The 14,531-nt window shown below is 45.5% G+C and overlaps 1 protein-coding gene across 2 annotated transcripts in view; it reads left to right on the forward strand.

Moving 5' to 3' along the window:
- Positions 1 to 4,287: 4,287 nt before the first annotated feature.
- GPAA1 (glycosylphosphatidylinositol anchor attachment 1) overlaps positions 4,288 to 14,531 on the forward strand; it is a 356,377-nt gene continuing 346,133 nt past the window's right edge. The window contains exon 1 of one of the 2 annotated variants that reach the window (XM_069621807.1): positions 4,288 to 4,429. The gene's annotated coding sequence lies outside the window, so the exon portion shown is untranslated. The other variant, XM_069621808.1, reaches the window with a different exon arrangement.

The following is a 14,531-nucleotide window of genomic DNA, read 5'->3' on the forward strand; positions in this document are numbered from 1 at the left end:
GACCTTACGTCAGGCTATTGGCAAATAGCCTTGACAGACCATGCCAAGGAGAAAACTGCATTTTCCACCCCAGTTGGCTTATACCAGTTTAAGGTCATGCCTTTTGGATTAAAAAATGCACCTGCTACATTCCAAAGGATGGTAAACCAAGTTCTAGCTGGGATGGAGGACTTCTGCATGGCATACTTGGATGACATTGCAGTCTTGAGCCACTCCTGGGAGGATCATGTGAACCACCTAGGACATGTTTTGCAGGCTCTTGGACAGGCCAATTTGACTATCAAGGCAAGTAAATGCCAGATAGTACAAAGTAAGGTGGTCTACCTTGGACATGAGGTAGGAGGTGGAGATATAAGGCCTTTGCTCAGCAGGATTGAAGCTGTGCAAAATTGGACAACACCTACTACTCAAACCCAAGTGAGAGCCTTCCTAGGCCTCACTGGGTACTACAGGAATTTCATTGAGAACTATGGGACCATAGCTTCTCCACTGAATGTAATCTCCTCTCCAAAATTCCCTAAGAAGGTCAAATGGAATGAGGAATGCAATCAGGCCTTTGAAAAACTGAAGAAAGCTCTTTGCCAAGCTCCAGTATTGAGAGCTCCTGACTTCCACCAAACTTTCATTGTACAAACTGATGCTTCCAATGTAGGTATAGGTGCAGTCCTCAGCCAACTGGATGAGAAGGGTAGGGAGCACACCATTTGCTTCATCAGCCGTAAGCTGAAGGATCCTGAGACAAGGTGGGCAACAATAGAAAGAGAATGCTTTGCTATTGTGTGGGCACTGAAGAAGTTTAGGCCATACCTGTATGGTTCTACTTTTGTCATTCAGACTGACCACCAACCCTTCAGATGGTTAATGCAAATGAAGGGAGAAAATCCAAAACTATTGAGATGGTCAATCTGCCTGCAAGGGTTTGATTTCACCATCGAGCACAGGTCAGGGTGTCACCATCAAAATGCTGATGGACTCTCTAGGATGTATGTCATCGACTAGAGGTATGAGGTTCATCCAGGAGTGGATTAAATCCTCCTGTCCCTTAGTATGGGGAGGGGGGGCGAGTGTTAGGGAGAATTCTCTGTTATGGCTGAATTTCCTAACCTAGTGAGTCCCCCAGCAGCTTTGCTGGATTTTTGGGGTTTATTTTTTTCTCCTGCCAAGAGTGAGACTCTTTTACCCTCACTCTTGGACATGATTTGAGTGTGTTTCTTTGAATCTAGATGTGTTTAATGGGCTATGGGGTCTTTTACTCCATAGGGTTTCATGTGTTTTTGTGATGTGTGTTACACAGCACCCTCCGTGCAGTAACACAGGGGTGTCATAGTGACCCCCCAATTTAGACTCCATACCCTGGGACTGACTACTGTCTCCCAGGGCATGTAAAGTCACCATTGACTTTACTAGTCTTAAATTCTCAACAGAACCAGTACAAACCATCATATTGTGGACGTACTGGCTGGGGCAATTCGATTGCCCCAGGGTCTGTTAGTCGATGGGGCACGTCTCCGTCCCCCCTGATCGAGTTTTGGCTGGTGGCAGTGGATACTACTTTTTATATTCAACCGCAAATATTTTCCTATGGGATTTCCCATTGTTTTAGGCTACTATCTTTATTTAATTATTTAAGGTAGCCTCGAACATACCGCCTGTTTATTTAATTAATATTAATTCTCCGGTTGGTATTTTTTGCCAAAACTTGATTCTAAAATGGCGTTTGTGTTCTCTTCTGTGACTCCAACCCAAGTCGAGCCCTTTGTTCCACTTTTTGGCGGGCTTCTCCACAGAAGCCCTCCAAAGTGGTGCCACTATGTCTGGGGTACTTAGGAGGGGTGGAGGGGAATTTAGGCACCCTGGACTGAGTTGTCTAGGCAACTCAAGTCGCACTCCGTCCTGATTGGCCCAAGTGGTGAGCCGGCATGTTTGAGTGACAGCTAGGCTGAGTGAATGGGGGTTTGCTGCATAAATGCAGGGTTTTGGGGACTGGAACTTCAGAAGTCGCCACAGGACCTAAGAAACCGACGAGGGAGAAGCTGAGCCAACCTGCCACGACACCACGACCGGTGGAGCCCTGCTGGACCGTCTCACCACTTTTCCCAACGACAGAGAAGATCTCCCGCCGGAGAGTCTTCTTCCTTTGACTGGTGGGGATAACCAGTTTCACCGTCTTTTCGCTTTCCCGACGTATCTCGTGGCCACTTTGCCCGTGCTAAGCACCCCGGCAACCGGGATACCACGTTTTACCACGACCGCGAGATAAAGGTACCACCTTTTACCGGAAAACTCCGCGGCTGGTTCCTGCCCTGGTAGTGCAACGACTTGCATCTTTCCTCCACGTCGAGATCTTCTCTTCCCCTAGACGACGACGCAACTTGCAACCACTACCAGGAACAACTGCCACCGCTGGAGGATCCTTCGCACTTAAGGTACCGTGTCCCGCCTGGCTTCCCTTGCAACCGACTGTACGGGGTAGATTTAGCCCCCGGCTTTCGAACCTGGGTTAGCCCGGGACACCTTGGCTAAACTTTTCTAAGCCTCTCTAAACTCTTTTCTGAACCCTCTGCAAGACTTTCTAAGCCTAGTGTAACTGTGTGATCTTGGGCGCATTTGTGCTCTGCTCTCTCTAAGAGTGGGCCCAGCCTTTGGACTTTGGCTCACCAGTGACTTTTTGATCTCTGCCTTGCTAATAGTGTTCCTGAATCGTAAAGTGGTGTAACCCTGTATATTCTGTCTTTTTCCCTCCCTTTTTCACAACCTTAGTAGAGTGCAATCTAGTTAAGCGCTCACCTCTGTATGAAAATAAGTGGTGTCTTACTGTGATTTTCTAATAAGGGGAAAAGGGGTGTATATATCATAATAGTAACTGTGTTTAGAATATTTTACAATAAGAGTGCTGGAGTGTTTCAACTGTGTGTTTATAAATAAATAATTATATACTTTGATACCAAAGCTCTGGTCAGTGTTTGCTTGTATTATTGTATCTGAGTGCCTATTGAGTATACTTTGCATACTGCCTAACTCTTCTTGAGGGAAGTCTGACTGCTCAGCCACAGCTACCAGGTAAATCCGGGTGGTACAGACTGCTACCAAGTGGGTTTACTGCTAACACCTGTAGTCTTAAATCTTTTGCAGTGGTCCCTAAGGGAACTGCACAGGTTTCTGCCTAACACCATTCTTAGCTCCAAATCAATGGAATGAACTCCCTACTACCCTAAGGAAAGAGAACTCCCACTTGTCCTTCAGCAAAGCACTCAAAACGAGACTCTTTAACTAGTCCTCTCCACACTCCCAGGTTCACCTAGATATCTGTTGCAGGAAGGTTTGAGTAGTGTTCGGTTCCCCGGTATGCACTGAACCGCGATCCCCCTACCCATTGTAAAATGTCACGTTTTAACTACCATCTGCCTGGTATTATGTTCATTGTAACTACGAAACATATTTTCTGTGCTCTTTCTCCCTCTGTTTCCTGTAACTAAGTAAGCCATGCTTGTAACAGCGCCACTATGCCCGAGGGCCGCTTTGTGCGCTTTATAAATGTAAAATAAATAAATGGAACAATCACAGCAAAAGCTCCTTTATTAAGGACATACTTACATTATTAATCTGTACATTTTATATGGAGGATAGCAGTCCAGCCTTGGTAGTCCTTTTATGATTGTTGCTGTTCCCGTTTTTTATCTTTGAAATCTGGTCACCCTACCCTCTGCACGAGAAAACAATCCAAAAAATAGTTATCCACCTATAAAACAATCCAAAAAATAGCTATCCACCTATCGGTAAACTGTTATGCTGGTAATTCGCACACAAATGTGTCCCTCTGCACAGGATAAATATTAAAGTATGTCCCCCTGGAAAGATCAACCCCCGCCACCCTTCCTGTTGTACATAACAAATCCCCAGAACACAACTCTACAGCGGGCAGCACAAAAAAATAAACTGTGCACAATAAAATAAATAGCTAGCGGCACTACAGTGAACTGGTATACAGGAAATGCACCTGGGAACGCCGGAATGCCCCCTTACCCCCAACCCCCAACCCCAAAATACACTGAAATACAGCCTCATGCGCAGGCCAAATCGCCCCGCTACATTAAAATAACAACCAAGTATGAGCTAGCTTTAAGACTGAATATAGACCAAATTCGCTTGGTTAAGATGTCTTAAAATCCGACCACGGCCGCTGTTATGTAATATTTGGTATCAGCCTTCCCGTTGGTGCCAAGCCGTGCACACCTGAGCACGTGACCTCCCAGACACGTCCGAACGTGCAGCCCACGTGATGACGACGAGGCGGAGCGTTGCTAAGGTCCGCTTCTCGGATGCAAGCGGCACACTTCCTCACAGTCCCAGGAAGTACAGGGACAGTGACAGGCGGATCTGCCTGCCGGTGGGAGGATTACAGGAGGCCGGGAGCTGTCCAGCATTACCGGTGAGCGAGGAGCTAACGAAGTACCGTGCTCCTCCGAAGTGCCGCAGAAGGCTACTACCTCCAACTGTCTGTATCCTTGCTCCACCGCTTCTTCAAGATTTCATTGATTCTCAGTTTCGTCATATACATTTTTTTCCTGATTGGTATATAAACGCCAGATCTTTTTCAGTCCTTGTACCTCTTTTTCCAGTCCTTAACTCCCACCAAGTTATATGTTATTTCATTGCTGGTAATAAACATCAAAGGGTAACGATATTTTTGTAACACCCCCCTCCCCCCAAACACCCAACGTATTTATGTACTGGTGCAATTATATTAACAAGCTCCAGTCCTAGAATTTTTGGGGAAAGTGTTCGATAGTGCATTCTTGATATTTATTTCCAGTGATGACATGACTGGGTACAGTTGCCCACTCACGTGCGTGACTCCTTGTGCCAATCCTGTCCCCGCACCCCAAACCCCAAATTGCCGGGATTTGTAGACCAAGCCTTACAATGGGGGGAAACAAAATGACGCGTTCTGGCATGCAATTGGAAACAAATTGGGATGGGGAAACTTGGCAGCTATTTTTCCCAGTTCGTAGCACGTCCGTTCCTAGCTCGTCGTGCCTTTCCCGGCCTTTCCCGGCGCTTCCCCTTTGCTGGTACTTGGTACTTTTCCAGTTTTTGGCACTCCGCTTTCCCAGGGCAGCTTCTAGACAATATTGCGCGCAGGGGCGAAATGCACCCCTCATCCCCCTTGCCACCACACACTGCACTCACTCCACCGTTATTAAATCATTGCAATAAAAATAACTTTATTTTTATTGGTTTGTTACAAACCTTTAAAAAAGACACATAACATTACACAAACAAGACATACATTCATCATGAATAAATTTCATCTTGCAAAAGGGAAGGTAAATCACATGACTAGGTGCAAAAACGATATAGTGCCTGAAACCAGGATCAGCTACCAGCTCATATAGTAGATTTCATAGTATATTTTAGTTCTCCTGTGATCATGATTAGAAAAGCTATATCAGGCTGTCACTTCTTGAGTTAAGTTTCGGCCTTTGCTAATTTATCCACCTTTTTTTCTAAAAAAAACATTAATTAAATTGTAAGTCTGCGATCCGCATCTTGATGCGTCTCTCTCCACCAGTCGTCAACCGTCATTGTTGATTTTGCCACTATAGACCTTCCCAAATGGTTAGTACGATCTTGTCTCAAATTTGAACAGGTGAGTGTTGGATGTTTTAGCATTTCATTGTTTTCTCCGCACAAGCGACAATTTAAGGGTGCAGATCCATCTGTTTCTCGTATGGACAAGACTTCTCTTGTTTGAAATTGATTTAATCGACACTTCATGAAAAGGAACCTGCGATCACAGCTTGGGGAATTTGAATAAATATGCCTGTGGCTTATTTAGCTTTCTGGCCTCAGGAGGTACCATTTTCAAAATTCTATGATTCCTTCGTGTATCACAAGTGTCTATCCAATCTTGGGACCATAGCAATGATTTAACTTTATTTGGATTGCAATGCGACATACTTCTACTTGCACCTATGTCACTCAAGATTTTTTTTACAATGGTTAGCCCATTGTGTCAGGACACTGTCAACATTACCAGTCCATACCTCTCTTAGAATATGATCTTGTGGAACCGCTGGTTCAATGGTCATCTTGTGATATTCATTTAGGGTACTCCACGTTATTACTGCATTAATGGACAAGAGGCTGAGCTTGTATCTTATACACGCGGTGGGTACCCCCATCAGAAGCCGGAATACTTTCGACCAGAAGGAATGTTCTAATGATGACCACAGTTTTTCTGGACATCCCAGGGCACAGTTGGCTCCATGTGTTATTGCTGGAATGACTTTCAATTTATAAAAGTCCATGACCGGTTTTAAGGAGTGTTTTACCATATTTTCTGTTTATAATGCATGCCTGAGCTGTCAAATGTTTGCATTTGTCCTTTGCTTTCTGGCCCCATGGAGCATCGTTAATGCTGGAGCTGATGCACATACCAAGATGCATAGTTTGTTTTACCACCTCGATTGGTTCTTTTCCAATTCTCCAGACACATTTTTTTTCCCCATGCTGATTTTGTTTTTGTGGAGATTTTGCAGAATCAGGATCTCTGATTTTCTTGAGTTGACAACTTAGACCGTTTTGTTGGATACATTGATCTAATATGCTTAGTTTGCGTTGAAGTCCTATGGGAGTTAGGTCTATAAGGACTAAATCATCCGCATACAAGAGCCAGTTCACTTCTCTGCCATTGATTTTTGGGGGATATGTATTTGCTTCCATGTATGCCTCGCCCAGGTCTGAAATAAACAGGTTAAAAATTATTGAAGCAAGAGGACACCCCTGTTTAGCTCCTCGGCAGGTTTTTATTGGTTCAGATAGAGATCCTTTTTGGTCCAACTTAATTCATATTGCATGGCTTTTATGGCCAATAAGAGACTGATTGGACACTTCCATGCCATCAATTCTTTCCATAGTAATTCTCTGTTGATCGCTTGTGAAAGATCCACGAATGCAAGATAGATCTTTTTATTCATTCTTATCGCATCCATTTTCAGTATATTCATAATCAACAGATTCAGTCCGCATCCTACGCCTCTGACAAATCCAGTTTGTCGGTAGTCCAGATGATTATTCGCTTCAATCCATTTCATTAGTTATTTTTGGAATTGGATAGTGAAGAGTTTGCCAAGGACGTCTAGTAAAGCGATGGGTCTGTAGTTCTTGGGATCGGCTCTGTTGCCTTTTTTTAATATCGGAATTACTATCGCCGATTTCCAGCTAGATGGCATCATGGCTTCATTTGCTATTATTGCAAATAGCATCATAAGGAATTCGGACCAGGCTTCTGGATTTTGTTTGATTATGAAATTTGTCAGGCCATCAGGTCCGGGAGCTCTTGAAGTTGAACACCGTTGGATGCTCTGTAAAATACTCTCCTTATCAAAATGTAGGTCCCATTTCATAAGCCGAGGTAATTTGAGGTCGGGTGTGAGGCTTTTTGTTTGTACACAGTTTCAAAATGTTTAATCCAATCTGCTTCACTCACCATATTTGCTTGAATTGCGAGTTGCTGACAATTCATATTATTTATTAATTTCCAGAATTCAGATGAGTTTTATTGACTTGTGTTTAAAATGAATAAATAGTCAACAATATTAGAAACAGGAATTAATTTTCATTATGCTATGTTTATATTAATTATCTATATGCTCGTCACTCTTGGTTCTATGTAATTTTTCAAAAATGTTCGCTCAAAATAAAATGTTTAGCAGTAGTAGCTCCCGCTAGTTGTCGAACAAAGCGCCCAGATGCCGTTACAAATGCTCCAAATGAAAACTTACCTTTGAAGGGGGGACCTCCTCTAGGACACCCAAACCACAACACCAGGCGCTGAACCAGCAGAGAAGTTGGTGGAGTGAGCAGCCCAGATCCCAGAAGTGGACATCAGGGAAATACTGCTGGATCTCAAGGCAGGCATTGGAGGTCTCCACTCCAAGCTGGACTTGCTCTCCTCCAATGTCGACCTACTGCAACATTGGATAGACAAACAAGGCGATTGCTTGAACGAGGTAGAACTGGGAGTATCTGGGCTGGAGGATGGATCAGCTTCACTTGTCGGCAGAGTGTCATCTCTCGAGGCACAGATTAAGTCAGTGACCACCAAAAATTTGGACTTGGAAGGAAGGGCCTGCAGAAATAATATTCGCCTGGTTGGGATCGGAGAACGACAAGGGCAGCTCAAGATGAAGGAATTTGTTGAAGCCCTGTGCAAGGAACTCTTTGGAGGGTCCAAGCTCTCCCCTCTTGGAGAGGTCCCACTGTATACCAGCGGCTCGACCAATACCTGGAGCGGCCCCCACCCCATCATCGCTCGCCTACTGAACTATAGGGACCGTAACACAATCCTTTGCTTGACTGGATTGAAAGGAGATCTCCAGTATGATGGGGATAAAGTCCAGATATATCCAGACTTCTCAGCGGCAGTGCAGGCTTCCTGACGGTCCTTTGCAGGGGTCAAGAGACGCCTGAGAGACTGCAGCATTCCGTACTCCATGCTGTTCACTGCAAAACTCCAGATCCAGCACGATGGGAAGACGCACTTCTCTACATCGCCGTAGACCGCAAGCTCTTTTTTTTGGATGAGATAGGCAGGCGTCCTCCCCGTAACAATCCAAGACCCCAAGAGGGTGCTCGAGACTTGGGCCGGGGGGCGGGGGTGGTGTTCAATTGACCCCTGATGATGGAACTCAGAACAGCCTTAAGGAAAGGGGGAAGTATGAATAGCATTAGCGGTACCGCTGGCACCTTAGTTTCGTAGACCAGTCTGCCTCAGTTATTCATGTACAGCCCATAGGTGGTGGAGTCTTGCATACTTGGCCGGGCACTAGCACTGGTTTTGGTTTATGGTTGAGGTGCCGGGGGCGGTGTTACAAAGGGCGAGTTGGGGGTTGCCCGTGGGGGAGCGAGTTGTGGGAGGGTAAGGGATATGCAGGAGTTACGGCGGGACACTTCGGCAAGTTGTGGGCGTCTCATAGAGGGGTTGACCACTGGGACTGGATGTGTGTCCAATTTTCTTTTTTTTTTTTTTTTTTTTTTTGTCCTATCCCCAACCCGGCATCACACCACCATGCTTTTTAATTGCAGTCCGAATACACATAATAAGTGACCGTCACAGTGGTCTTCCCCTCCATGAGACGCCCACAGCTGGGGAAGTCCCCAGCAATTGAGAACCCCCTGAGTGGATGGCATTCCATGTAGGAACATGGAATATTAGTGGGAGAATAACCCCTCCAAGGTCAGAAAGGTTGCACAATATCTTAGAAGACACCTGGTAGAGGTAGCCTTTATTCAGGAGACCCATCTCACTCCCTCTTCTGAACATATATGGTGCACCCATTGGGGATGCCACAGATATTTCTCCTCCTATTCCTCCTATGCAAGGGGATGACTATTCTGACCAGGAGGGGTCAAGTTTTGCTTGGTCTCAATAGCAAGAGATGACGTAGGGAGGACCCTGTTGGTGTGTGGTGTACTTGAGGGTGTTCTGGTGGCCTTGGTGAACTCGTATGGCCCCAACGTAGACAATCCTAATGCATTTGACTGTGTCATGGTGCAATTGGCTGGATGTTATGGCGCCACCATTATATGGGGCGGGGATTTAAACACAGTGATGGACCCTCTTAGAGATGAATCTGGGTCAGGTCAGGGTCTTGTATCCAAGGCAAACTTGCAGGTGCAAGAAATGTGCAAAACGTATAATCTTAGACCGCTGGCGACACCAGCATAGGGACGAACGGGCTACACCTTTCACTCAAGGGTTTACAGATCCAGCTCTAGGCTGGACTACTTACTGATTTCCTGCGAAGGAGAGTTCAAATGGGGTGAGGGCTGGATACTCCTTCGAACTCTGACCATTCTCCTGTGCTCCTTTGAGTGTGCGCAGAGTAGGGTGGAGAAAGGGGGCCACTCCTGGCGATTCAAACCAGACGCACTGCAGGACTAGGTGTTCCACTAGGAACTTAGAGAAGAAATTCAGTCCTTCCTACAGATCGAGGGCTCCGTCTCTTCGGTGGGAGTGCTCTGAGAGTCTCTTAATCTCTTAAGTGCTATATTACAGGGGTGTGTGTATGGAAAAAGGAAATGGAATTCTTCGGGCTATTATAAGGGATCTCACAAAGGGGAATTTCGTATTAAAGCACTGGAGGTAGAATATGCTACTGCGACAGAACCACGCACCCTAGCAGAGCTCCGCGAGGAGCTCAACAAGTTCAGGGCTAATACCGACCGGGAAATTCGTTTTTTGGGCAGTGGTCACCAGGCACCTCAATACGGGGAGGGACAGAAACTAGGAGCCTTACTGGCACGATTATTGGTGGCCGATAGGTGACCTCCACAGGTGGAGTGCATCAGGAACCCCCCGGGGTGAGCCAGTTCACACACAGGAAGGTATTGCTGCGGAATGTTGCGCGTTCTATGTAGTTCCAAATATACACAGAGCTCGGGATCTCTGCAGCGCTATCTAGGGGAGGTTGGGCTGTACTGGGTGGAGTCACAACTCCGCGAGCAGGTTTCATTGGAAGAAATCCCAGCAGTAATCAAGGAACCCCCGGGTTCAAAATCGCTAGCCCCGATAGATTACCCAGAGAGTTATACATGGCATATGCTCCCACTCTTGCTCCAGTGCTTCTGCGAGTTTATGAGGAATGTCTAGAAATAGGCAAATATAATACTATTGCATAAACAAGGGAAACCGCCCGAGGACTGCACATCATATAGACCGATCTCCTTAATCAACGTCGACAACAAAATCTTGGCTAAAGTCCTAGCAAATCGTTCACTCCCATTCATGTCCGGCCCAGTGTTGGCAGAACAGGCTGGATTCATTCCAGGAAGAAATACGTATGGCCTCTGTCGCCTCTTTGGGGTTATGGAGGCACTGGAGCATACACCCCAGGCGGTTGTGGTTTTTTTAGATGCCGAAAAGGTCTTCGACTCTGTTGAGTGGCCCTTCTTGTTTGTTCCAAATGTTGGGGCTCGGCTGCCATTTCATCAGACTGGTCTCTCTCTTGCATGTTGACCCCCAGGCTCAGATTGTCGTGGGGCGAGCGAGATCCGATAGCTTCGAAATGGGAAGGGGAACGCGGCACTTGCCCACTCTCCCCACTCCTGGTTGCCCTTGCGATGGGAAAACTGGCGTCGATCCTGCGGGAGCAACATATTCAGAGGGGACTGAATCTCAACCCACACCGGCTGATTATATCTCTATACGCTGACGACGTGGCCCTCTCTGTCATTAACCCAGTAGACAATCTGATCCCCATGATGCGAGAGGTGCTGAGGTTTGGGGATTCTTCATGTTTGAAAATCAGTAGTAGCAAGAAAGTGGTATTCCCCCTTACAGGGGAGACCAGGAGGGTCGATGATAAATATCGCCTGGAATGGGAGACTACCGGATTCCGTTATCTTGGGATATAAGTGTCGCACGATCTAGACAACCTGTCTGAGATAACTACGGGAAGGCAATCGGGGAAACTCAGAAGCGGTGGCAAGATGGCGATCATTTCTAGAGACTAGAAAGTATAAACAGGAACACTTGTTGTTCTGCTGCTTCACAAGACTTTGAGACCTCTCTGAACTGCCCCATGGTTGTGAATTGGAAAAATCCATGGTGTGCGAAGAAACTGCCTCTAGAAGCTTAAGCTCTGCTACTGTTTGACTAACCATCTGTTTTCCTTCCTAAAAGACTTTATCTTATGTGATTTTGCTAACTAAATGTGATTACTGAGTACCGATTAATACGGTAGAACTGTCAGTGTCAAACCCTGTAACAAATGTAACCGAAAGCAACTACAAACTAAGCAGTGGCCTTTGAACAGTATCTACAAGTAATTTTATGTGTTTTGGTTATATGTGCTAGTATTTAAACATCTCTTGTGCAAATATATATATTTTAATATACACTTATGAGTAAATGTTTCTTTGAATTGCATTACTAACTGGGTTCAGTGTACATACCTACAGCTCACATCTTCCTCTTATGATAAGCCTGACTGCTTTGCCTCTCTGCTAAGGTTCCATGAGTAGTACGGACTGATACTAAGAGTTCGCGATCTGAAACCATTGGGTTCGTTTTATAAAGTCTTACCTCAGAGTGGACTTTAGGAAACCTCCCCTAACATGGAGGTACCTTAACCCTCTCATTTCCTTTTTTTCTACAATCACTGCCCTCATCAACTTCCATATGATCACTCTGATCACCATTTCTTATTATGCTGGAGTCGTAATCATCCATCCTTTCGTCTGCATCCAACCAATATCTATACCCATTCTCCATTCTCCTCTGTTCACTTCCATGAATATTATTCATACTCCAATTACTCAACCTGACTGTATACCAAATTGAACCATCTTCATCTCTTACTGCATTTGAAAATACTTTGTTGATGCGCATGGTATCTGAATATTTGTAATCTCCCTTATGTGGCACAGATCCCTTTTGGATCCTTCCCCTCCTCCCCCCTCACCCCCTATCTCCTGGTAAGAACTTCCCTTTCATTTCCCTATATTGTCTCTCGCGGTTTGATTATTGTTTGCATTTTTTGAATGAACTCTTATCTCGCTAACCCATGCTGGATTCAAAATTGTATTAGGATCTATTCCCTGCATAATCGTAATGGTGGCTCATCTGCTGCCAAACTATTTCCGATTGCTAGTTCTGTCATCTCAACCAATACCCTGTTGCACATTTCTACTAACCCATTTGTCTGGGGGGGACCATTTGCCGATAACTTCCACAACACTCCCACCCTCTTAGCATAACTTCTTATCTCGTCACTTCTAAATTGAACTCCATTATCGCTAATAATTTTCCTATTGCAACCCTCACTCAGGAAAACTTGCTGCAAGAATGTTATCGCTTTACTGGTGCTCACGTTCTGCACAACCCACCTGGAGCAATTACCAATCATCACAATAAGACATTTTCTCTGACCGTAACATACTGTAATGTCCCACAATGTGTGAAGGCATCATGAAGCAAGACACAGACAACAGATTCAAAATAAAATGATTTATTTACTCAAATGTCAGGATGGCTGAAGGCCTAACTTGCCCTATGCTAAGGTGGGATTTCCCTACCTGAGCAAAACTAAGGAACGTCTGAGTCAGAAAGTCCAATTTAAAAGTCTGTCTGTGTCCAAAACCTATCCCTGACCTTGCAACTAAAGCAGAACCATTTGTAGGGCGGTCAACAATAAAGGAAATGGTGATCTAAACCAAGTTCTGAGCTTCTTCCAGCTCAAGAAAGTTCCACAAAAGTCTCAGGACTACCATTCTCAAGTTCAAAACAGTTCCACAAATCCTTGGGGTTCCCTTCCTCAAGTTCAAAGCAACACAGTTCCAAAGAAAAGGGTCTTGAAGGCTCCGTCCTCAAGGCAGCATTAAAGTTCATCAAGTCTCAGGGTTCCCTTCTCCAAGACTTCAACTTGTCAATTTATACTTGGTTTCAGTCTTTCAATTTTAAAAACAACTCCAGATCAATTTGACACTCCTTCTGGATTGGATTAACGGTTCACTTTAAATTGCTTATTCTTGGTTTACTTCAACAATGTTTTTGGCTTTTACAATTTGAGGGTTCCCTGGTCCAGGCGCAATTGTCGGACCACCTAGTCCAGCCATCACAGGTTGTGCAACTAGGAACCCTAGGCTTTTCAGTCCACACAGGTTCCTCAGTATCTGTCCCTGTATCAAGGTGGTTCACACTCACTTGTCTTCACCTTGTCGACGTCTTGGCTTCATGTGTATAGTCACACTTATTTGGCCTGTCCTGATTGGCTTCTTGGCTTTCCCAAAGCGTGTCACATAATCTTTTGCCACTCTTTGACCTTGCTGCACTGTATTCATGCATAAAGTTCACTTCGGGGTAGTTTTAATTCTTCCCACTACTCTGTCAAGCTCTTTCACAAACTTGCGCTCTTGCGATCTCATTTTGTGCGTTGCTTTCAAATTGGCAATTTCACATTTGTCGCTCATATCGTAGCATTTATCGTATGCTTTATCGTAGCATTCAGTTCGGTATTCAGTATTCATGACATTTTACTTTGCTGCTTAATTATCATTTGACCCGTGGCTTCAGGTTTATTTCAATCTGCACATGTTATTCTTGTCATTCGGCATTTGTCTCGCTGTCATGCAGCCCCACGAGCCCCCCAGCTTCGAGTGACACGTCGGCCTTCACGCACCGGTCCTCTGCATTCCTTTCGGGCAGCTGCGTTGTTCCCTTTCTGCTCTGCCTGCTGGCTTGCCTTGCAGCACAAGCCCCGCTCGCACTTCTGAAGCTTTTCTGCTCCCGCCAGCAGCACCCCTTCCCTTTCGCAGACGCTGGCGGCTATTTTGATTTCCTTTCTGTGTCCGCAGCTCTGGCTGTGGATTTCCGACACCGGAGGCTCCCAATGGATTTCGTACGGCCCACCTGCTCCTGGACTCCACAGTTCCTCTGGATCGTGGACCAGCGTCCTGGCTTCCCTGTAGGACCCACCACGGCTGCCTCTTCGCAAAGGACTCCCCACTCTTCACCCTGGTTTTCT

This window comes from Ambystoma mexicanum, chromosome 5q (genome assembly GCF_040938575.1).
Source record: "Ambystoma mexicanum isolate Mex_15411 chromosome 5q, UKY_AmexF1_1, whole genome shotgun sequence".
Classification (NCBI taxonomy): domain Eukaryota; kingdom Metazoa; phylum Chordata; class Amphibia; order Caudata; family Ambystomatidae; genus Ambystoma; species Ambystoma mexicanum.